This window comes from Rhinatrema bivittatum, chromosome 9, assembly GCF_901001135.1.
Source record: "Rhinatrema bivittatum chromosome 9, aRhiBiv1.1, whole genome shotgun sequence".
Lineage (NCBI taxonomy): Eukaryota > Metazoa > Chordata > Amphibia > Gymnophiona > Rhinatrematidae > Rhinatrema > Rhinatrema bivittatum.
In genome coordinates, this window is record NC_042623.1 from 125,608,826 (window position 1) to 125,633,727 (window position 24,902).

The 24,902-nt window shown below is 41.4% G+C and overlaps 1 long non-coding RNA gene across 1 annotated transcript; it reads right to left on the minus strand.

Annotated features, from left to right (window-relative positions):
* On the minus strand, window positions 1-17,304 carry LOC115099088. The gene is made up of 3 exons (XR_003858682.1): window positions 17,142-17,304; window positions 7,376-7,432; window positions 1-70 (listed from the first exon to the last, which is right to left on the minus strand). It is a non-coding gene; the product is annotated as an uncharacterized LOC115099088 (long non-coding RNA).
* Window positions 17,305-24,902: the final 7,598 nt, after the last annotated feature.

Here is a 24,902-nt window from a genome sequence, read left to right on the forward strand (position 1 = left end):
TTCCTACCTGGCACACTGGCCTCTGCAACATTCTGCCAAGCTTTCACACGTTTGTGTTTTACCACTGTATCTAGAAGAATATAAAGGCTTGTTACACAGTCGTACACGGCAATTCAATATTCATAGTTGGTATTACAGTAGTGTTTTAACATGCAAGTCAGATTAATTATAAATCATTAATAAAACTATGCTAGAACATTATAATTGCTTCAATAACTCAGTATCCTTATGTAGTGTCCATCACATTAAAATATATCACAAAACACTGTTATACAATTATGCAGATACTTGGAATATTTTTTCACTTAAATAATACATCAGAGAATTTCAGAACCTCAACTAGATTGTTAATACAGATGTAAGCTTTGCAGGGCCGCCTATAAAGACAATATGGCACCTAGTCTCTACATCCGTTTTCAAATCCTGGTCCGATTTTGCCTGCAGTTATTAGAGAACAATTATTTACCCTTTCAAATAGTACTAGGTCTAGAGGATGCTCCATGAAACTAAATGTTAGCAGATTTTAAACAAATTTAAGGAAGTATAATTTTCAGTCAACACACAATTAAATGTGGAATTTCCTGTATAGCTGGATTTAAAGGAGAAATTTAGTCTTGCCTGTTAATTTTCTTTGCTTGAATCGTGATAGACCAGTCCAGATACCTGGGTTTATGCCATCCTACCCAGCAGATGGAAAACCAAAACTATTCTATAATATCAGCACTACTATAAAGGGTGGAGCAGCGCGCGCACACACACGCCAGTATTCTTAAGTCAAAGCAATGAAGTAGTAAAAAGCCCTGAGAAAAACAGACTACACAAAATCCTTTAGCAGCAAACCTGCTTTCAGGATTCCAATGGGAAAAAGAAGTTAAAAAAATAAATAGGATCCAGAAAGGAGACATGAGAATCCGCAGACTCTCTCCAAAGAAAAACTGAAACCTTCAAGTCCCAAGAGGCTCTCTATCAACAATTAGCCCAAATGCAATCACTAACTTCCCAGGAGTGTCTGACCTAGCAGGATTCAAGGAAAGCAAATTAAAAGGCAAGACTCAATTTTTCCTTCCCTGTCATCCTGCTAGACCAGTCCAGATGCATGAGAATTATCCAAGTCCATTCTAATGTGGGTGGGATGAAGACAGGACTGCTCCAAGAACACATGCCCCAAACACAGCATCTCATTTAACTAGCACATCTAGCCTGTAATGCTTAGCGAACAAGTATAAGGAAGACCAGGTGACTGCCTTACAAATATCCTTCAGAGAAATTGCTGACTACTTCACCTAAGAGGAACTCAGAGCCCTTCTAGAATGAGCACAGGGTATCTGGAGCCTGTTAACCCTTCAGCAAATATGCTGAGGAGATCGTGTCTTTAACCAATCTTAAAGAGGATTTTGAATCTGCATCCCCTTTGCAAAGTCCACAAAAAAAAAAACCCAAACACACAGCCTTTTGGACTTTCTAAAGGGATTAGTCACCTTCACATATCCCAGATGAATTTTATGAACACTCAAAAAAATGGAGCAATCTGTCCCTGCCATGACATTTCCTTTTTGGGAACCCAGGAAGAGAAATCATTTGGTTTTAAATGAAGAAAATAAAGAGACACAACCTTGGGTAAGAAAGATGATACTGAATGAAACAAAACCAACCAAGAGGAAAAACACCAGGTGGGGGGTTCTGTGCAAGATAAGGTCTATAATTATTAAATATACCTAGCTGAACATGTCATGTAGGGCCCAATACTGAAAGCTGGCAATCTAACCCCCGCATTCATCATTCCGCTATAGCGGAATGAGGAGAGACAGCGATATCGAGCAGGTAGCCACATCGCGGTGGGCATTTTCACCTACCGTGATTGCAGCCAAACTGCACACTATCACCCCCGTAGTGACAATGGAAAAGGTGTAGGTATTTCCAGTGATAATGTCCGAAACATTATTGCCCGCAGCTCTACCGGCCCCTCATTTTCCTAAAGCCTGCCCAAACTCCTCCTCTTTCTCTCAATTAAATGTTCTATTCGCAACGTGATAACAGCCCATTGCGATTTTATAAATGAACCTGTAAGTAACTTGGCCGGATATAACTTATCTGGCTAGGTTACATGGAATGTTCAATGGCATCGCTATGTAACTGAATATATGCATATAAATTCGCACTTAGCCATATGTGTTACAGCTGGCTAACTAAGACCTGCTCTATGGCAGGTCTAACATAGCCGATTAATTTATGCAGCTAAGACTGAATATCACTACTTAGCCGCATAAGTTATGCGGTTAAGTCGCTCTGCCCCAATCCATCTACTGCCCGCCTACAACTTAAGCGGCTAACTTTTTAGTCATATAAGGGATTTACGCAGCTAAGCAACAGCTGCTGAATATAAGTGCATATTCAGCAGTTGCTACTTGACCACATAAGTCCTAATTATTCAGCTAAGAAGTGCTGAACGCACTTTGAATATGGGGCCCATAGTTACTAGAAATATAGAGGTAATATTCAGTCACTGGCAGGATTGCAAAATTAGCCGGATATGCTTAGCTAGCTGACGGGTATTCAGTGGCACAACCGCACCACTAAATATACCTATCTTAAGGTTAGTTACATAAGTTTACCTTGGCTATCTTTACAACTACTTTATGGCACGACCAGAATTTATGTATTTTATTTAAGCCTTTTATATACTGTTCCAAAAATAAATCAAAATGGTTTACAAAAACAGCATTGAATTACAATGTAGAAAGATAATAAATGGTCCAAGAAAACAAACCGGCAACCGATCCAAAACGGCTGATAGCAACAATCACAAGGAGTAGAATCGGTATAAAAATGGACTTTATTGAATCTTGCCCAACTCTGGCCGGGTTTCGCTCATCAAGCTGCCTCAGGGGCTTGAGAGCCACTTGAGTTGGCTCAGATTAGCATGGATCTCTCATATCATACTTTAAAGAAACATCAGCAAAAACTAGCTACTCGCTGCTCAACACAAAATTTTGTGTTGAGCAGCGAGTAGCTAGTTTTTGCTAATCTGAGCCAACTCAAGTGGCTCTCAAGCCCCTGAGGCAGCTCGATGAGCGAAACTCGGCCAGAGTCGAGCAAGATTCAATAAAGTCCATTTTTATACCGATTCTACTCCTTGTGATTGTTGCTGAAAGATAATAAATTTCAAACTGCAATAATATAAAAGTATGAACAATATATAAGATTAAGGGAGTTAATTACAACAATGGAAAAAATTTCAATGAATTATTTATGTAGAAGATTTAAAAAAGTATTCAAGCCAAAGAAAAGTAATTGTGAGATCAGTCTTTTTACTAAGTATATCTGAATGAATTTAAGTGAGATTATAGGCTTTTTGGAAGAGCCGTGGCTTTTAGATCTTGTTTGAATTTCTTTTTTTCTGTTGTTAGTCTTAGTGGACTAGGTAGTGGGTTCCAAAGTTTGGGACCGGCAATAGAAAACAGACGATCTCTGATTTGCGTAAGATAAGCGGTATTGTTGGGAAATATTGAAAGAATGCCTTGGTTTTGGAATCTAAGGTCTCTTGTTGGATTGTAGAGTTGTATTGAAATCCCGGGAGGAGACGAGTCAATGTTATTGAATTAGCCAGGTTAAGTTATTCAGCTAACTTAACTCCACTCTATAATGCCCCAATGACACCTGTATGTAATCCAGCTAATTTCAGATGGATAATAAGTTATCAGCTACACTTTAGCTGGATAAGTGGGGGGAATATTCAAAGTTGGTATTTCATCAGATAGCTCACAAGTTATACACCTAAATGCCACTGAATAGATCCTATAGTCTTTAAGGAAAGATTATTTAAAGAAGCACGCTTAAAATGCCTATCAAAGCACTAAGAACTAGAATATGATCCAATTGGGAACTAAAACCCTAAAAGGAAGACAAATATTTTAACCCCTCAAAGCAAGCGAGAGAGGGGGAAGCCACCAAGATCCCCTGAATCCAACCCCTGTAACAGGAGACAATTTCCTGAGAATTTGTGTCATTTATTATTTATATACCTACTTATCAGACCACGGTCTGTGCAAGTTGGTGAACAAGCACAATAAACTCAGGGTTATGAAGCTAAATAATATTTACACAATTAGCTTCCAAAAAACCTAATTAGAATACAAGTGATAAAAATTACAATTCTTACAAAATGAGAACTTTTTAAATTTTCTTAGTATTTCAAAATCATGGAGGAAGAGATCTCACAAAATTGAGCCAAATTGTCAAAAGACCTGAAAGAACTCTTACATCACATTTTTAAAATATTTAATGTGTTCAAGTGAACTGAATAAAGTAAACTATTAATTTCTTCCTACATTGCTTTTATGCATAAAAATTTACAGATATGCTGTACCTCTCTCTTCTGAGTCTTGATTATTCAAACATAGTAACTGTTTTTGACATCTTGTAACCACAAAATAAAAATAACCTCTTCTGAAGCATAGTATATTCAGGCTTCCTGCTTAGCTATAAGAACAGTGCCAATTTTGCAGTGCATAATGTGTTGACATTTTGTAATTTTTATCACTTGTACCTTCTATTATAATTAGATTTTGTAGAAGCTAATTATTATGCCAAGGTGGTGAACAATACACATGAAAATATACATCATTTAAAATATATAAATTAAAACGCTCCCTCAAATCATTCATCATAGGAACTGCTACACCAGAACCATGCCTCATCAACTCAACCCCCTTACAGAGAACATCCCTCAAAGACCACTCCCTTTTTAACTCACCCACCTGGAAACAGCCATGTTTTCCATAAACACCAACAAATTCAAGTGGGAGCTAATGGCTAACCCCTTGTCCAATCCCTTTTGGAGGAAGGACAGAATGAATAAAATAGCAGCACACCAGGGCAAAATAGACAAGACAGGTTTTTACAACAATCCTCAAAGAGATGGCAGACCCAAACATAAGCCAACAAAGTGGAATTCTTACAGGATGTCAGCAAAGCAGAAATCACTTTGGAAGAATACATCTTCCTGGGCACATGAACCCTTTCAAAGATCAGGCCATAAGACAAAATGGAACCTGACTCTCCATCCAGATCAGGTCTTTGATTAATGGGTAATGATCAATGGGCAGATGGAGGAGGATACAATCCTGCAAATTCACCAGATCCACATATGGTCTTTTTGGCCAATCTAGAGCTACCAGGAGATAGTTTATTATTCTCAGAATGCAGCCAATGAAAAGCCAAAGAGGAAAACTAAAGAAGTTCATCCTCTGGCCATGACTGGATTAACACATCAATTCCACTGGAATCCCATTCCTTACAGTTGTTGAAAAATCTGTTCACTATGGAGTTCTTGCAAGTCACTGTCGGGTCCATGCAAGGGAAGCCTCCACCAGTCTATTATCTTCTGAAAGGCTTCCTGGTTGAACTCCTACTCTCTGGGGTCCAGTGTATTCCTGATAGGGAAGTCAGCCTGGATATTTTTTAATCCAACAATGTAAGCTGCTGAGAGTTGTAAGAGCTTCGGCTCTGCCAACTGAACAGCAGTCTTGCCTCTTAGGTCACCATCAGGTTCTGAGTATCCCCTATGCCTATTGATATAAGCTACTGTTGTGGCAGTATCTGATAGCACCCAAAATGACATTTCCAGTCGCTTAAGGTAGGAAATGTAAGCGCCAACCTGATAACCCTGGTTTCCAACTTGTTTATGGACCAAGAGGCCTCCTTCTTGGACCTGAGTCCCTGAGCTACCTGATCACAAACAATGGACTTCCTAGTCTAACAGGCTCACATCTGACATGACCACAATCCATCTGGGAGTGCTCCATGCTCGTTAGCCTCAAAAAAGAGTTATGAGTACTGCCATCAAGACAGATTCTCTCTCGCAGAGAGAGGAAGAGGAAGACTAGCATAGTAGTCCTGTGATTGTGGGGACAAGACCACCTGAGGCCGCATGTAAGCTCTGGTCCAAGAAACCAAGTCCAGAGTCGCAGCCATGGAAATGGATATAATCACAATCCCTGGGAGCCTTCCAAGAGAGCAAGGACAGCACATGAGCTAGTAATTAGCTATTCTATCCTTTGTCAAGCAGACTTAGCCAATTCTGGATACTATAAAAACACTAGGAAGGAATCAAATTCCTCTTCACAAGATTTCCTACCCATTCTAAACACACTTCAAAGACATACTAAATGGACTCCCTCACACCTATCTACCCTTAAGTCTGACTACTTAACAAAAAAAACGCAAAGGAAGGAAAAAATATTTCTGACTTGGCTTCTTCCCATTACTGTTGTGGTCCTGGGCTGGACTGTCAGGATTCAAGAAAAGAAAATTAACAGGTGGACTTAAATTTTTCCTTCCTTATCTTCCTGCCAGACCAGACTACACGAGTGAGATATGCCCAAACAGTGCCCATCCCAGGTGGGACATGACCACAATCGCCTCCAGAAAGCTAGTGCCAAATACAGAGTCCTCCTTCACTTGGATGTCCAACTTAAAGTGCTTAAGGAGTGCCCTACACGTTCTGCGGCAAGACCAGTCAATGCTCTGCCCATGACAAGGCTTATGCCCGCACAGAATTTTTCTTTTTTGTATAATTCACTCTTTATTAATTTTTACTTAAAGTAAGCATACATCTTACTCCATACAGAAAAAAGAAAATGTAACATTAATAATAAGCTCACTAATACAATCTGAGGTAAATAAAAAGTTATATCACTTTTCTTAAAGGTATATTTATAAGAAAAAGGGGGCCCAATAATCCAGAGGGGAGTATTAAAAGGAAAAATACATTAGAAAAACAAGCTTAGCGGATACAGTGAATAAACAGATAATTGATTATCTTGGGGATCTGTTTCCCCAGGACTGGTGCTCACACTCCTGGCGTTTATAAAGGATTTCAATTGTTCCGGCAGTGTGAAAACAAAACATTCATCTTTACCTCGGATAATACATCTGCAAGGATATTTCAAGACAAACATATAGCCCAGAAGTAATACTTGAGATCTCATAATAAGAAAATCCCTCCTCCTTATTTGGGTTGCCCTAGAAAAATCAGGAAATATTTTAACAGCTTGATCATAAAAAGTAAGAGATATTTTTAAAGTACCTTTTCATTACTTCATTCAGGTCATATTATGCCACAAAGGACACAAGAAGTGTTGAAGCACAGAATGTTTTCTAAGACCCTCCGGTACTGGTCTGACTTGTGCAATGTAAACTGAGGTAATAGCCTCCTTGATCCATCTTGCAATAGATGCCTTTGAGGCTGTCTTGCCTTTCCATTGTTCCTTGAACAGGACAAACAACTTGTCCATCCTCTGGAAATAATTCATGGCCTTCAGGTAACCTTTCTCACGCCCAGAAAGTGCAAATTCCTTCTGAAGCCTGTACATACCTGTTTCCTGAATGCAGGCAGGGAAATCACCTAGTTCAGATGGAAGTCCACGACTACCTTAAGTAAAAAAAGAAGGGACATCAAATAGGGGTCTTTGCATGACAGTGCTTGAAGCTCCAAAATTCTTCTGGCCAAACAGAAGTCACTAAAAATATATATTTTTTAATGTCAAGCTTTTGAGTTCCCATGATGGGACTAGTTGGCGGTCATACGTTTCACCCCCTTAAAAAGCCCATTGTCCCCACAGGACAACAGGGCTGCAGCTTATACTTACTTTATCTGTTCAATCATTTAATTAGTATTAAAGAACATATAAACAGAAAAACTTAAAACAATAACAAACAGAGGAAAATATATAATCATAATGTAAAAAAAGAAAAATCATACAATATTCATAACAGGAGCATTCAAATACAAAAATTAGAGCCAGGAAGTCTTCAATAGGTTTCCAAATAGCATGGAGTTTAGCCTGATGTCAAAATCTATCATTAACTACGGATTCATACTTTTAGATCATATAAACAGTATTCCACCAAAAGAAAATATTCTGAAGACTGTGGTACCACATTTACTTTCAGTGAGTTTAATGCTAACCTTTTGTCCAAGTCTTCTTACAAGAAGTCGAGAATTGAAATTACCTGAGCTTGGAAAAGAGAAATAGCGAGCTCTGAACGTAAAAATACCTTTGGCCTAGATCAGACCTCAAAGGTTCTCTATACTCTGATATATAGTAGTGGTGGACTTCTTCCTTGCTTTCAGAATCATCCTTATTATCCTTACTATTACTTATTATTACGAGTAACCATATTTTAGCAACCTTCTCCTCCTTTCAATAGCCAGACCATAAGATAGAACAGAGCTGTCTTCCATTATCGCCAATCCTTGCCTCAGGAGACCTCTGCCTGCAGACAGCCTGAGTGGTTCCTCCCTCTTTAGTCTGACTAGATCTGCATACCAGAGACATCTTGCCCAGTCTGAAGCTACTAGAATCACTTATCCATGGTGAGATGCAATCTTTTGTAGGACTTGCCATATCATGGGAAAGGGTGGGAATATATACAGTAATTTTTCTGGAGGCCATGGTTGGGCCAGGGCATCTATACCGCTTGAGTCCGCTTGCGTATGAAAAAAAATGTTGTCTTGGTGTTTCCACGGGTTGCCATCAGGTCCCATTATAAAGGACCCTATCAAACCACGATCGCTACAAAGCCTGAGTCTGCTAATTCCATTTCCCCCAATCTAGGGTGTACTAGCTCAGGAAGACTGCTTGCACATTGTCCACCCCTGCTATATGCACTCGAGAGGTCCTGGCCCTCTTTGCCGGTCTTGAGCATGCCGAAGGCCCCTGTACGGTTTTAGTTTTCTTGGCCTTATAAGCTTTATGTAACAGGAGAACAAATTCAGAATAGAAGGAAGATGAAGAATCTGAATTCCCCTGGGAATCATCCTTGCCTGCTGCATGATCGCCCCCAGCCTCCTGACCTCCCCCGGAGGCCCTAACAACAGAGGACAATGGAGGAGGGAAATCCCCTTCCTCCTGCGCAGCTCATGAGGCAGCTGAGGATTTGGACAAAATGGCCACCATTCCCACACTCAATAGGAAGGAAGGGGGTCATCCACTGGCTGCCTCACTGAAGAGAGCCTCTCAGGCCCACTGTGCCCGACCAAAGCTGCTTTCACCCTACCCAAGGTATCCTCTCCTCCAGAAAGACACCAGGAGCATTGGTCCTCACGGGAGAAACATGCTCACGTGCATCTCCACAAATAGAGCAGTACAACCCACTCGGCATGGAAAAACGTGGCGCCGAGTCACAGCAGCAAAAAAAAAACCCACAAACATCGGAGGAATGGAAAAATAAAAGTAGACCTGCCCAATCGCCTGCGATGCAAGAATCGGTGCAAGTCTGCTGTCCCACCTCAACCCCCTTTCGCTTAGACTTCTCTCTTTTTTTTTTTTTTACCAAAAACTTTAAACAGAGAATCAAATTAACAAAATTATCACTTCCCTTAAAAGAAGACTGGCAGCAGGCTCTGTTCCTCCTTCAGGGTGAGGGAACTGGAGCCTCCAGCTATCTACCCTGTCCGGTAACAAGGGGCCGAGCAACCAAGGGTCCCCAACCCCTGCTCATCGCCTCACAAACCAGGGTGGATGGCCCCACCAGGACCTAACAACTCCCTGGGAGGCAAGCGAAATTGGTGCTTGAGTCGTTTTTTTTTTCTCTCTCAGACTGCAGGATTTGCACCTCCACCATCTGCTGGAGACAGAAATTCTGAGGGACTGCAAGTGGCACCTTGTGTTAAGTGTCTGTAAAACTCTGTCTCCATCTGCTGGAGGGGAGGCAAAACCCAGGAGTCTGAACTGATCTGGGTACGCACAGGGAATCATCATCATCACAGACCCAAAATCACAGGCCTTTAATGATAACATGAACAAAGAAAGCCATGATGCTCGTTTCCTTTCTTCCTCTTCGAGATGGAAGGAGGCGATAACTGTATGGAGAGAGAGCCAACTTGAGGCGCCGTCGCCACACAGTTGAAGGAGGGAGAGTCGCTGCCACTGTGCAGAAGAAAAGGGCCACTGTGGCAGAAGCCTGTGATAGCTGATGCCTGGGCTGGAGGAGGTAAGAGAGCGGATACTGCGGTCTGGCTAGGAGTGTGCTGGCTTCAGCATTTTATCTATTATGCTCACAAGCTACATAAAAATCTGCTACATATAACAAGCATTGTAAAGCTTTAGTGTTTGTTTTTTTATCTATCACCAACCCAACCTCTGTTTCCTTCTATTAACAACATCAACAACCGACAGGGCAGGCAGCTTCGACCTCATAAAAAACACAGGAGTTCGGGCAGACCCGATAAGTATTTAAAATAAGGTGCAGGAAAGCTAAAGCAGGTTGGGTTGACCGCCAGGGGGAGGACATTAACTTTAAAAGAACTCAACGGACACAGTTCACTGTTGAATAAGCAATACATAGTTGCATTAGAGAAAAGAAAAATTAAAAATCAAAAAACAAAATATTGAAGAATAAAGCCGGTAGCTATTGAAAGAGGCTCACAAAGGGTTCCCTCAGATATAATGACCGCACATTACCACATATCAGGGAGTTTCCTTGATGGTCTGTTGTTGATGGGTTTTTGTTTTTTTTTATCTAGCCTGGGAGAACAAGTTGTATTGTCCTTCCTTCCTTGTGGCAACAACCTGACCACAGTTTCAAGGGAATACCCCACCCCCATAACTGAAGCTCTCAGGAGGAACCCTACACACACACACACATTCCCTGACTGGAGCTCTGAAGGGGACCTTCCCACACACCCTGGTCCCTTGGGTGAGAGCTACAAATGTGACCCTACATAAAAAAAAATTTTGCTTACCCCTTTTCTAATACATACTTTCTATCACCCTGCAGTAATATGTTATAGGCCAAGGACTGGGACCCTCATGAATATGTTTCTAACTGAAAGAATGTTTTAACTATGAAACGATATTAAAAAATACTCACGATGTTATATGTAATAAGTTAGATCATAAGGGTACTGAATTATGGATATAAAATGTATAATTTATGGAAAAATTCCTCTCTTTATTGAAATAAACCATTAATAATGCTCAGTCTCAGGAAGCAATCACACTGCAATTGTATTGCTGAATTATAGGTGCAAGGTAAGTCATGATCATATGTCCCAAACTTTTGTCTATTCATAATATAACTTTGTTCCAACAAGATTTTGCAAATGAAATATCTTGAATTGTGGAAGTTTTAAGAGCCATTATGTTGCTATAATCCAATATTTGTAAACAATTTCTTGGGTTAAGATCACAAGATTCATAATATTCTTTATATAAAAGCGGTGCAGAAAAAGACAACCAAATGATGTGGAGTGTGCACCAAAAGACATATTTAGGTCCTTAAGTCTCATCTCATATCTATAACCTAGAAGAGAGGCGAGACGGGAGGATGTGATACTTTTCAGTTGTTTAAAAGTCTGTATTAAAAATGCACAAGAAACAAACCTTTCTCTAATGGAAGGGAGGCTATAGAACTAGGGGTCATGATACGAAATTCCAAGGGGGTTTTAAAATCAGGAATAACGTCAGGAAATATTTTTCATAGAACGAGTGGTGAAAACCCTACCAAAGGAAGTGAAGGCAAAAATGGTAATAGAAATCAAAAGGGTACGGGATAAGCACAAAGGATCCCTAGTGGCAAGAGGATGGAAATGAAGCACTGGAGTAACCTATGATAACCTTTCTGTTTGGGGTAACCTGCACAGAGCAACTATTATCTTGCTGGACAGACTGGATGGATCGTTTTGGCTTTATCTGTTGTCATTTACTATGTTACTAACCTACATCTTTATCCTTCTCCAAGGAAAGGAACGTAGAAACAGAGGGGCCAATGTATTAAAGTGTATTTACACTATAACAAGCAATGTATAAACACATAAGCATTGATACAAAATCTGTTAATGAGATAAGCAAAACTATGCAAAATAGCTCATTACCAAGTAGCACAGCAAAAAAGTATACAGAAGCATTAATACAAATAACTTAACTACACCTCAGGGAGATGTATAAGTTGTTGCAATACTGTCTGTATGCACATATACTTTAGCATTTGCAGAATTGAGAAATTACTATTTACCAGATAAGTTCCTTTTTTTTTTTAAGAACAGTCAGATGAGCACCTCTACCAGCAGATGGAGTCGGAGCAAACTGACGTCATAGTATACATACCCCTGCAATGACATCAGTCTGCCAGTATTCTCTTCAAAAGCCAACTGTGGACAGACTAGCAAAACATTTGAATAAAAACAGATAACCATTTCAATACTCAGCCAACAGGAAACACTGAGCTCAGACAAGAAATTAATTAGCATTAGTCTAGGGACTTGATTAACACTTACCTGTAATCCCCGTTACACGTAGCCACACAGGACTATAACACAATAATCTGGCAGCCAAGGGCAGGAAGCTGGATTCATCTGACCATCCTAAAGAAAAGGAAATTAAGAGATAAATAGTAATTTCTCATTTCTTAGCATCTGGTCAGATAAATCCATAATCAGATGTATCCAAGCTCCTCCCGAACAGGGCGGGAGGCTGCCCACGATCCTGTCAAAACCACACATGCAAAGGCTGCATCCTCCCAGGTCTGCACATCCAGACGATAATACGTGGAAAAGGTGTGTAAGGAGGACCACATCTCAGCTCAGCAAATGTCGACGGGAGACAACAATCTAACTTCCACCCATGATACTGCCTGAGCCCTAGTGGAATGAGCCCTTACCTGATTAGGTAATGGCTTTTCAGCATCTGTGTATGCAGCCATGACTACCTTCTTAATCCAGCGAGCGATTGTAGCCGCAAAGCTGGCTCTCCCTATCTAGTACCCACATGAAGAACAAACAGGGACAGCAGGGAGATGGACTGATTCAAATGAAATTCAGAGACCACTTTTGGTAAAAAAAAAAAGACACAGCTGTACCATCCCTGGAGTCACCCGGAAAAATGGCTCCTGGCAAGACAAGGCCTGCATCTCGGAAACTCTACGCACGGAACAAAGCGCCACAAGAAACACCATTTTCAAGATCAGTAACCACAAGGAAAATTTATGCATTGGCCTAAACTTATGGCCTGCTAAGAAATCCAGCACCAAATTAAGACTCCACAAGGGTGCTGGAAATTGCAAGGAAAAAAGAAGATATTTCACTCCTTTCAGGAAACGGGCTACATCAGGATGAGCCAAGGATCCACCGTTCACCTGACCCCTGAAACAGGCAAAAGCTGCTACTTGTACTTTTAAGGAATTGTGGGGTAAGCCTTTATTCAATCCATTCTGTAAAAATTCCAAAATGAGTGGGATTTTGACCGAACAAGGAAGAGCACCTCAATCTTCATACCTGGTCTCAAAACACTTGCCAAACCTGCACATAGGCCAAGGAAGTGGAGAACTTTCTAGTGCTTAGCAAGGTGGAAATCACTGCTGCAGAATATCCACGCTTCAGCAAGTGAGCCCTTTCAGGGGCTATACCATAAAACAAAATCGAGTCGGATCTTCATGAAGAACAGCTCCCTGCAGCAACAGATTCCTGTGCACCAGACGAAGGGGCAAGTCCATCAGGAGTCAACGCAGGTCCACATACCATGGTCTCCTGGGCCAATCAGGAGCGACCAAGAGCACCATCCCTTTGTGGCACTCGACCCTCCAAATCAATCTGCCCAACATGGGCCACAGAGGAAAGGCATACAGCAACTTGTCTTCCGGCCATTCCTGCACTACAGCATCGATCCCTAAGGACTTCGGATCCCTCCTGCAACTGAAGAATCTCTGAACTTTCACACTGCGAGAAGTCGCCATCAGGTTTAGAAATGGGAGATCCCAGCGATCCAGAAGATGTGGACCAAATTGAGATGTGGACCAAATTGCAGCCCCCATCTCTCAAGAAGGTGGCAGCTGGCTCCATAACTGCCCTGGAATTCATTGACCTCCTGAGAGAGAAGTAAACAAGAGAGAGCCACCAGGGAACAACAAGAAGCGATCTGCAAAGTAATTGCCACTGCTTCAAATCCTCCTATCCTGTACATCCTTCAAGGCCGCTCCTCCCTCTACAGGGATAGCTGTCCGCTAGCAGACTGCACATACAAGTGCATCCACCTTTGAAAAACAAACGCTCTCCCACCACTGGATCCAGAGAGTACAGGCTTTCCAAAACCCAACCCCCTTTGAAATTAGCCTCTGAGGTGCCCCACTCAAGATCAATCAATTCTTGAATGGCCTCCATCACAGGAAAAAAACCAAGAGGCTTTATGCAAGGAAACCAAAATGGGATTTTTCTTTGGCTCGGACATGAAATCTGCCCCAGATACTCCCAGCATTTTCAAGGTCTGGGAAAATCAGGGCCGGCAGTTTATCTCTATGGAATAACCAAGGCATAGTCCTATATTATTCTAATCCTGGAGGAATTTCTCCATCCTCTAGAGAGTCAGGATCGGCCTCATCATCTGTACCATTTGGATCCCTATCAGGCAGACCTGCTGCTGATCTAGGTGTACTACAGTGCTTAACAACAGGACCGGATGAGAGAGAGGTCCCCACCTGCATCTCTGCCCTGGGTGCATTGGATGGGGCAGAGGATGGCGCCTGAAGAAAGGATTGCAATCCCTGGAAAAATTCTACCCATGAAAAAGTAGAAGGATCCATGTCAAAACCAGAAGGCACCCAAGGCTTACTTACTGAGCTACCTTCCCCCGCTGACAAACCACTTAGGAGAGTTCCAAGATCAGGCGCCCCTCCAGACACATCTTTACCCAGACCTTCATCCAGATGGGAAGAACCAGGCTTAGCAAAATCAGGGGAAGATTATTCTCCCTGAGCCTCCAAACATTGCTGGCACAAGTTAGCGGGCACGCTAAGCTGAGGTGCCAGAATATGACAGGCAGCGCAGAGGGAAAGGTGCTTAGGTTTCTTAGGCCGTCAGTATGCTAGCAGGTGACTGAAGAAGTGCATTCAGCTGATTTTTTTTTCTAATATGTCCAAAAAATGTAGGCATCCATAAGGATAGGCGCCATACAACTTAAGCGCATGACAAACCCACAACTTGTGCGTACAGATAAGCGTGTGGCCACTACAGGCACCACTTAACTTGAACGCACAAACAGAAACCCGACTAAGCGTCTAAAAACTAGATGCACAACCTGGATGCACACACTGAACAGACAATCCTGAAGAGGACAACCTAACACATAGACAAAGCACATGAAAAACTGGTGAGGCCTACTACACGGCATGCAGCAAAAAAGCCTCAGAGCATGCCTAGCCTATGGAAGCTACTTAATCCGCCAGGCTGCCCACATGCCTTAACCTCCCATGCAGTGGGACAAACGTTGGAATGGCACACCAAGCCCTACACAAAAATCCCTCCTCTGTCATTTTTTTTTTAAAACTTACCTGAGCTCAGCCCTTCCTGGCTTAGTACAGAGATGATCTCCGGCTGAGGGAGAGAGCATGTGCCGTCAACGCTGCGCTTAGCTAAGTCCACGCCGGCTGAGAAACCAGCTACCAGAATAAGGGACTCATCTGAGGAACCACAGAAATCACCTCAGAAATTCTCAACTGGGGGAGGGTCCGTTTGGTATTACTGCAGGAGAGTGGGGCAAATTCGTTTCCCTTTTATTTCTCCTTTTCAAAGCGATGCAATCCCCAGTGGGGAGATGCACGTCCACCATCTGCTGGAGACGGAGAATACTGGCAGGCTGATGTCATTGCAGGGGTGTATATACTGTGATATCAGTTTGCTCCATCTCCATCTGCTGGTAAAGGTGCATAATCCACTAGTTCTGGATTCATCTGACCAGACACTAAGAAAATGTTAATGATATGCAAATAAGGAACATCAGTTGTGAATATGTGCCACAAACACCAAAAGGTTTCAGGGGTGTTCCAGTGCTAAGCAGGAGTTTGCCAAATAACTTATTGGAATTAGCTGAATAAGTTATTTGGCTAAATATGACCATGAGGAGATCTAAATCTGGGAAGAAGTTCCCAGAAAACTTTAAGCTTAACTGGCTATATTCAAAAGAAAATAGCTGAAGTGGCAATCTCCTGTTTAAAAAAATAAAAAAATCCTCATGGGCCTTGCAACCCCAATGTACCAAAAGTGGGGATTTCCACCCCCAAGCCCATCCAAACATAACCTACAAGGCTAAAGAGGTATGGTGCCAATTGTCACCCCCCTCAGCCCCTTCTTCGTTGCAGTTAAAAAAAACATTAACGTCTGACCCCTCACTGCCCCTCCCCCCAATCAACCCTTACTCTCTCATCCACCAGTCAGAGGAACACTGAAAGCCACTAGGAACAGTATTTAGGAGGGTGCCAGGTGGGTGGGTGAGGAGAATGAGGCGAGATCAGGAGGGTTTTTTTTTTTAATAACCACAGAAGAGGGAGGTGACAATCAGCCCCTTACACCTTTTCCTTTTTAGGATATGTTTGTAGGCTTTGGGGGCACCTTGGCCAGCAAGCCCCATTTTTTTACATTAGGATGGGGTCTAGGGAATCAGGCCATCAGTCCCACGAGGCTACACACACACACACACACATTATATATATATATAATATACACACATTTTTTTAAACAGATCTCCAGTTAACCTGTACATAGATAATGTTAAATTTTCGAAGATAAGGTAGTTATTGTTAACGTTATCTAAAGTTAGCCAGATAACTTAATCTGGGGACATTCTGTGAAACGTTTATATCCCTGATTAACCTATTCAGCTAATTTTAGGAAGATATATTACTGATTTGTTTTTCTTTTAGATATTGTCCTCACTGTACTGAAACACATTAATAGACAACGGTAATGCACTTTCGTTTATCAACCCCTAAGAATTAGTATTTGTCTCCAAAACAATACAATAACATCCTCACCCTCATAATTATTTACTACACATGGCAGTCTCTTGCTCACTCTCTTTTTCAAACACATCCTAACATAAAAGAGTTTCTTTCACTCACACACATCAATCCCCCAATACACGAGACACACACTCTCAGCCTCTTCCTTTCTTTTACCCGACTACATCCAGTGCACGGGTGCAGCCTGACGTACGAGAGAATCATTCATCTCGTCGCACGCTGCAACCTCATTTCCTGCTAAAAGTTTCTCCCCGCCCAACATCCCATGTGTTAACATAGTTGAGCAAAACTGGAGAAGGGCGACTTTTAATTGGAATAAATGTTACTAAAAACACACTCCCTCAGCTTACCGGCCAGTACTGCTGGGTACGCTGGATTCCATGCAGAAACGTGCTACTTCTAAGGCTGTCGCCTACACTTCCGGTCATGTGGTTACTGCAGAATTGCATTTAAATGACGGTGAGCGGGTTTGGTGCGTGTAAGGCTTCTGCGCATGTGGCGATTAGCTTGGAAATCGCGCGGTGTTGGATAGTCAGCAGCTGCAGCTTCCCGGAAGCCGAGGTTTCGCTGTATTTGAAAGTTCCACTATTAATTTTTGTTGTTTATTAACAAGATCTTCAAGAGTCATACCACTACAGTATCCAATAGAAGACATAGTTTAAGGTTAAAAAATGTATGAAATCGTTATTGTGTATATGTGGATGTGAGGAGATTGGAACAGTGCAGAGTTGTAACCAGCCCAAATCATGACCCAGGTAGAAGTTTGGGGCTGATGTAATAAGGTACACAAAGTTTAGCACACCTTTGGGGCTGGCGCAATATTGTGCACTGAGCCTAGCTCACAGGTTAATGAACACTTGGACGCATGTTTTGGACTTGCAGCCATAACCCCCCACCCCCATTACAATAAAAGGATCAGTATATCCAAAGTTGCGTGTAGCTAATAGCACTTACAACATGTAACTAACATCTAGATGAGGCTATTAGCTATTACTTCATAATGCAAAAAAAATCCCTGTGCGCCTGAGCCACACATTTTAACCCATCAAATTTTACGCCTGCCCCGAACAGACGTAAAGTCTTCCCGTGCATAAAAATAACATTTGTGTGGTTCCTCCTACTTAGTATCATTGCGATACTAAATAGGAAGAACCACAGAAAGCAGCACCATGCAAAAAAAAAAAAAAAAAAAATTTGACATAAAAAAAAAGATTTCAGGATGCATAATATACACCCACCATATACAGGCTTCACTTACTGCCAATTGGTCCATTCACTGTTACATGTCAGTGAAAGGACCAATCCCCTTTCAGAAGGCTTTCCTGAAAGAGGATTGGTCCTTTCATTAACCCTTGTCAGTGAAAAGGAACATCTGGGAACAGCCTTGCCAGAGGTGGGGCAGGAGCTCTGGCCAGGCTGTTGTGGACACACAGCCACTTCTCCTGAGCACGTGATACAGAGCACTAAGGTGCACAAATTATCCATTGCTCATCCCTTTTAGTGCAGCAGCTCATTTGCATAGTGCATCATGCACCCAGGAGAGGTGGATGTATGCATGTTCAAAAAAGTGCTTCCACTTTGGATGCACGTTTTTTTACTCACATGATATTTCATCAGCCCCTTTATGTGCTAAACTTGACTCTATTTAATACATTTTTTAGTGCTCAAAAAAGGTGTACTAAAACAGAAGTAAAAATGAGTACTAAAATTAGTTTAGCTCCATACAAATCCCATTTAAATGAATGGATTAATTATTACTAAAGCAGAGTGGGTCATTAGAACATAAGAAGTTACCATACTGTGTCAGACCTAGGCTTTATCAAGTCCAGCATCCTGTTTCCAACAGTGGCCAAGCCACGATACAAGTACCTGGCAAATACCCAAACATTAAATAAATCTCATGTTACTAATACCAGTAACAAAGAAAAAGGGGAATTGGATTCAAATGATAGCCAACGCTGGGCCCTGCCTTTTATGGTCCAGGATACTGAAATTCAGACATCAGGGGAAAAGCACAGGACTAATCCAATGTACAAGTCCAAAAGCAAAAACTGGGCAAGCAGCATTGTCTGAATTGTCAGGAAGGCTGCTCGCACCATAAAAATAGAGCTAGCAGTAATTTTTTTTATATGGGTTTGACAGTTGCTTGGTTTGGATTTAAAATATCTTTACTCCCTTAATATAAGGCTTGGGGGTAATCTGCACAGAACGGCAGTTACTACCATAAGAAAATGGCTGGGCAGACTGGATGAACCATTTGGTCTTTTTCTGCCGTAGTTACTATGTTACAATGTTAATAAGCAGTGGCTATTCCCCAAGTCAATTTGATTAACAACAATTTATAGATTACTCTTCCAGGAACTTGTCCAAACCTTTTTTAAACCCAGCCTGTACCACCTCTTCTGGCAATGAATTCCAGAGTTTAATTGTGCGCTGAGTGAAAAAAAATTTTCTCTGATGTGTTGTAAATGTGCTACTTGCTACTTTCATGGAGTGCCCCCTCATTTTGGTATTATCTGAAATAATAAATAAGTCACATTTACCTGTTCTAGTTCTCTCATGATTTTGTAGACTTCTGTATTATCCCCCTTAACTCTCTCTTCTGCAAGCTGACCAGCCCTAACGTCTTTCGTCTTTCCTCATAGGGAAGCTGTTCCATCCACTTTATAATTTTGATCACCCTTCTCTGTACCTTTTCCACTGCAACTATATCTTTTTTGAGATGTGGCGACCAGAACTGCACCCAATACTCAAGGTGCAGACTCATCAGCGATACAGAAGCATTATGACATTCTCCATTTTATTCACCATTCCTTCCCTAATAATTCCTAACATTCTGTTTGCTTTTATAATCGCTGCAGCACACTGAGCTGACGATTTCAAAGTATTATCCACTATGACACCTAGATCGTTTGCCTGGGTGGTAGCTCCTAATATGGGACCTAACCGTGTAACAGAGCAGGGGTTACTTTTCCCTATGTGCTTCACTTTGCACTTGTCCACATTAAATTTCATATGGCACTTGGATGCCCAGTCTTTTAGTCATGTAAGGTCCTCCTGCAATTTATCACAATCCACTTGTGATTTAACAAATCTGAATAATTTTGTGTCAGCTGCAACTGTGATCACCTCACTCATCGTTCCCCTTTCCAGATCATTTTTAAATATATTAAAAAAGCACTGTCCAAGTACAAATCCCTAAGAAATTCCACTCTTCACCTGTTGCGAACATGAGTGTGAGCCCTTTTTGCTGTGGCACAGTTGACACAACCTCATGGGCAGAACCCCCAAGGTCTGTGCCAACAGTGAGCAAATGCAGCTTTGTGCGGGCCAGGCTAAGGCAAAGTCCAGAGTGGTCCAGAAGTCAGGGCAGGCGTCTGGCAAGGAAAAATCAGAGTTTGTAATTAAAATCAGATCAGAAGACCAGGTTGAAGCTGAAGACAAGACTGAGGCTAGGGACATGGCTGAGGCTGAAGATGCGACAAAGATGAGGCTGGGACCAAAGCTGAAGATGAGGCAAGGTTAATGTGTTTTATATATATAGGCTTTATCTTTGATGTTTATTGGTCCACTTTTTGAATATATTTTCCCAAAAGTTGGACCTATCTAGGTCAAAGGTAACCTGACAGGATCACAAAATGTAGATTCAATGCTGCTTACACCCAGGGATAAGCAATGGCTTTCTCCAAGTCTACTTGGTATTAACTTGTCCAAACCAAGTTTCTTTTTATAGAGTTTATCCATATAATAATTGAAATTTTAAGAAGGCATTTGAATGTAGCTTCTAAGAAAATTAAAAAGTCAGGGGACAGGAGGCAATGTACTTTGTGGCTTACAAACTGGTTAAAAGACAAGAGATAGAATAGGATTAAATGGGCAGTTTTCACAGTAGAGAGGTTAAGAGGAGCACCTTAGGGATCTGTATTTGGACTGGTGCTTTGTAATATATTTATAAATGATCTGGGAAGGGGAACAATGAGTGAAGCGATCAGATTTGCAGATGATACAAAATTATTCAGAGTAGTTAAAGGAAGGGCAGATCATGATAAATTGCAGGAGGACCTTGTGAGACTAGATGATTGGGCATCCAAATGACAGATGACATTTAATGTGGACAAGTGGAAGGTGAAGCATATAGGGAAAAAATAACACGTGGTGTAGATACACAATATTAGGTTTCATGTTAGGAGTTACCACCCAGGAAAAAGATTATGGGCATAATATTGGAGAATACATTGAAATAGTCAGCTCAGTGTGCTGTGGCGGTTAAAAAAAACCCAAAAAAACCACAAGGTTGGGAATTATTAGGAAGGGAATGGTGAATACAATGGAGAGAATGTCATAATGCCTCTATTGCTTTATGGTGATACTGCACCTTGAATACTATGTTGAATTCTGGTCAACGCATCTCAAAAAAAGATATTGATGCACGGGAGAAGATACAGAGAAGGGTAACCAAAATGATAAAGGGGATGAAATGGCTCCCCATGAGGAAAGGATAAAGAGATTAAGGCTAACCAGCTTGGAGAAGACACATGGAAGTCTACAAAATCATAGAGCTTTAGAACAGATTCATGTAAATTTGTTTACTCTTTCAGATAATAGAACTAGGGAGCAAGCCATGAAGTTAGCAAGTAGCATATTTAAAGCAAATTGAAAAAAATTCTCTCTTAACATAATTAAGCTCTGGAATTCATTGTCACTGGATGTGATTAAGGCAGAGAGCTTAGCTAGGTTTAAAAAAAGGTTTGGACAAGTTCCTGGAGGAGAAGTCCATAAACTGCTATTAGTCAAGTTGACTTGGGAAATAGTCCCTTCTTATTACTGGGATTGGTAGCATGGGATCTATTTAATGTTTGGGTACTTGCCAGATACTTGTATCCTGGATTGGCCACTGTTGGAAAAAGGATGTTGGGCTTGATGGATCCTTGGTCTAACCCAATATAGCAACTTTATTTATTTATCGAGTTTTATATACTATCGTTCGGTTTCGCCATCACAACGGTTTACAAAAAATATGATGGTTTACAAAATTAAGAAGGCTAGCAAGGTTTCCAAAAGAGGTTCAAATGATTGTTAACAGAGACATCTATTTACAAAATTGGCTTATGTTCTTATGAAAATTCACAACTTTGTTACTGAATAAACAGAGGTCCATATTCAAAAGCCATATAGACAGATAAAGTAATAATCTGTCTAAATGGCTTTCCCAGCTATATTTATCCCCTATCTGGCTGAATTCCAGCTGGGTAACTAATTACCTGGCTAGAATATAGCTGGATAAAAAGGGTGTTTCAGTGGCATTCTGGGAAGGGGTTGAGTTATCCGGCTAACGTAGCCGAATAAGCAGGTATATATCCAGCTAGGTTAGCCAGATAACTTTAGGCCTACTTCATAGCAGGCCTAAATTATCCGGCCTTGTGGGGCTGTATAACTTGTTCCAAGTCGCAGGCCTCCTACCCTGATGCGCCCCCATGTTCATACCCCCAACCAGCTGGCCCAAATCTTTATTTATTTTTTATTTAAATCTTTTTCTATACCGTCGTTAAGGTGGGTACCGTCGCAACGGTTTACAGAAAGGCACATAAAGTAATGCTATTGTAATCTTACATTTTACATGGGTGCCATATGGTTCGGTAACAGTTTTTAAGCAAGATTAATTATTAAATAAGGTTGAAAAAACATGTCTAGTTCAATTCTATCAATTGTTTAAAGCAACATCATATTATACCATCAATATTTGCCGTAGCCTGTTAGTTTAATGAATAATGAGACCTCATATATATTATGGCAGGGTACTAGTGAATTAGTCCCTAAATGCCAATAGTTCAATAGTGCGGTGATATGCTCTGCGTGCACCGTCTCAAAATTATAATCATAGGTCTCACTTGATGATCACGGTACCGACAATGTCTTGTCAGTTACAAAGTGTCATAGGCAGTAGAAAGGATAAACACTTGTCGTAGCATGGTTTGCAGTCAAGGACTTGGTGCTGGCGTATTGGCCCGACACGGCTCGTGTTTCTGGGGAACCTTCTTCAGGGGCCGCAGTGTGCCAGTGCTGCAATGTGATAAAACAGAGTTAATGCATCCCGTGTTCAGGACAACTGAATTCAAGCTATTAACTGCCATAACTTACTATTTTCCAGACTGCCCGTTTCTTCTGCTACTTGGCTGCAGCGATATTTTGGCAGCAGGATCCGCCATTTTGGAGTACTAATTATATACCTACCGCTATGGGCGGGAACAAGTAATAAATGACGTCATACCAATTTAGCTAGAGCAAGAACTAAATGAGCCATGCCCATTCAACTGAGTCATTGAGACCAAAGGGTGTTGCGGACCTTAAAGTGAAAATCCACCACTGTTCCCGGATGTTAAGTACTTGTTTGATATCTCCTCCGCGTGGATTGGGTAAAATTTGTTCAAGAATCCACGCACAGGTCACATCCACGCACAGGTCACATCTATCATAAAAATTCAGAGACATCTTGTAATTCCACGTCCGTGGTATATCTTATAGAATGTCCCTGCCAATTAACATATGTTGGACGCACGAGTAGAAAAATCAAAACGCGGCTTTTTGAACACCGTAGCCGCTTAAACACAGAGAACCTGGAAGCACCAATGGTAAATCACTGCATTGCAACTGGCCACACTTTTGATCAATTACGATGGACCATTCTTGAACAAATTTTACCCAATCCACGCGGAGGAGATATCAAACAAGTACTTAACATCCGGGAACAGTGGTGGATTTTCACTTTAAGGTCCGCAACACCCTTTGGTCTCAATGACTCAGTTGAATGGGCATCGCTCATTTAGTTCTTGCTCTAGCTAAATTGGTATGACGTCATTTATTACTTGTTCCCGCCCATAGCGGTAGGTATATAATTAGTACTCCAAAATGGCGGATCCTGCTGCCAAAATATCGCTGCAGCCAAGTAGCAGAAGAAACGGGCAGTCTGGAAAATAGTAAGTTATGGCAGTTAATAGCTTGAATTCAGTTGTCCTGAACACGGGATGCATTAACTCTGTTTTATCACATTGCAGCACTGGCACACTGCGGCCCCTGAAGAAGGTTCCCCAGAAACACGAGCCGTGTCGGGCCAATATGCCAGCACCAAGTCCTTGACTGCAAACCATGCTACGATAAGTGTTTATCCTTTCTACTGCCTATGACACTTTGTAACTGACAAGACATTGTCGGTACCGTGATCATCAAGTGAGACCTATGATTATAATTTTGAGACGGTGCACGCAGAGCATATCACCGCACTATTGAACTATTGGCATTTAGGGACTAATTCACTAGTACCCTGCCATAATATAGATGAGGTCTCATTATTCATTAAACTAACAGGCTACGGCAAATATTGATGGTATAATATGATGTTGCTTTAAACAATTGATAAAAGATTGCATCATACTTTCAACAGTTGTATATTTATTAGTTCAGTTCTATAGCAGTTTGAGTACAGGACTCATTCTCTAATTGTAGCTTTATCCTTTACTGCAGAGTTCACTTAAAAACTACACACTTAGTGATTACTGTTGTGTGGTTGGGTGTTTCTTGTTCATACCATGCACTTCCCTGGTTTCATTCTCCCTTCTCTTTTTGAAAAGCTTGTTTAAAGAGCCAGGTTTTTCCTAAATGTTTTGTTTTCTCTTTGTAATCTTAACTCCAAGGGCATGGAGTTCCATAGTATGGGACCTGCTAATGACAACAATGCTCTCTCTCTTACCTGTGTTAGTCTCGCTGTTTTGACTGATGGAATCGTTAGAAGTGCTTTGTTGGCTGATCTTAGGTTTCTGTTGGGGATGTGTACGCGAAGGGCAGTGTTAAGCCAGTCTGCGTTTTCATTGTGTATTAATTTGTGTATGGTGCATAGTGTTTTGTACTGTATTCTTTGTTCAATGGGAAGCCAGTGTAGTTCGGCCAGTGTTTCAGTGATGTGATCATTTTTTTCTTTTGCCAGTTAATACTCTTGCAGCTGTGTTTTGCAAGATTTGTAGTGGTCTTAGGGAGGTGTATGGTAAACCTAGTAGAAGGGTATTGCAGTAGTCAGTGCTTGCGAATATTAGCGCTTGCAGTACTGATCGAAAGTTGGC